This window comes from Aplysia californica, unplaced genomic scaffold (assembly GCF_000002075.1).
Source record: "Aplysia californica isolate F4 #8 unplaced genomic scaffold, AplCal3.0 scaffold01128, whole genome shotgun sequence".
Classification (NCBI taxonomy): Eukaryota; Metazoa; Mollusca; class Gastropoda; order Aplysiida; family Aplysiidae; genus Aplysia; species Aplysia californica.
In genome coordinates, this window is record NW_004798398.1 from 63,696 (window position 1) to 65,128 (window position 1,433).

Here is a 1,433-nt window from a genome sequence, read left to right on the forward strand (position 1 = left end):
CAACAGCAACAACAATAACAGCAACAACAATAACAGCAACAACAATAACAGCAACAACAATAACAGCAACAACAATAACAGCAACAACAACATCAAGATCAACAGCAGCAACAATGACGTCATCAAGACAACCACCATCAACCACAAGAACAAGAACAACAACAACAACAGCAACAACAAGAACATCAACAACAACATCAGCAACAACTTCAAGACAACCAACAACAACACCACCACACTACCACCTCCACCACCAACAACAACATCTTCTAGACAACCAACAACAACAAACAACAACAACAACCACCACCAACAACAACAACACATCTTCAAAACGACCAACAACAACCACCACCACCACCAACAACAACACCAACAACAACCTCTTCAAGACAACCAACAGCAACAACCACTCACCCTGACACCTCAATATCGGGGGCGTCCAGACACCGTATTCACACACGTGCACCGTCTCACTGATCCCAGGGCTGACCTCTTTGACCCCATCACACACCAGGGAGATGACCGTGTCAGAAATGTTCACCAGCTGACTTCCGGTCGCCGTGGTGTTGATGGTGGGGCACGGAGCTGGGAAAAGAGCGTGGGAGGGGTGAGAGAGTAAAATATGTGAGTTTTTAGTCTTCTGGAAGGAGCGTGTTTGTCTTCACTGTCATATTCCGAGCACTCGTCTCCTTGTCTTCGCTGCCAGTATTGGTACCAAGTTACAATACATGTAGGCTACACGTATGTACCACATTATTTTGGCATCATCCTAATTATCATCTACCGTAATAAAGTCTTCTTAGGCATTTTCATGAGATTCATTTTTCACTGAAAAATTACCACATCATCATTTAAATTCAGTCTCATTATTCAGCAATAACAAAAGCATGTTCATGACATGACCAACTCACAATCATAATTTGGGAAAAAAAGGTGCCAGAATTGCATTGATTTCAGTCTACCCTCTTTCAAAGTTTTTCAACAACTATATATATATATAGATCTATGGTATATAAAGTGAACTTAATTTTCGTTAAACAGCTTATTTCTGTATGTGTAATCTTGGGAGCTATGTTTCAACGTTTCTGTGTTTAAGTTTCTGTAAATGATGATCAACCACCAAGTTTATCCATAAAATACATAGGATCAATAGTGGGGTCTGAGGGGCCCCCTTACAGGCTTCTAGGGAAATCGGACCATCCAGAAGACTAGGGTTAAGTAAGAGTTTTAAGGCACTTGCAACACAATAAGGTCATATAAGTGTCAAAGAATAGATTATGTGTTACAAAAAAGTAACATACACACAAAAGAAGGAGGAGAGATTAAAAATGGCTGATGTTTGATAGAAAATAAGGAGCAAACCACACCAGAGAACCATCCAACTACCCCAAATAAGTATGAGGTTTTTGGTAAGACTTTATTTTTCCAAC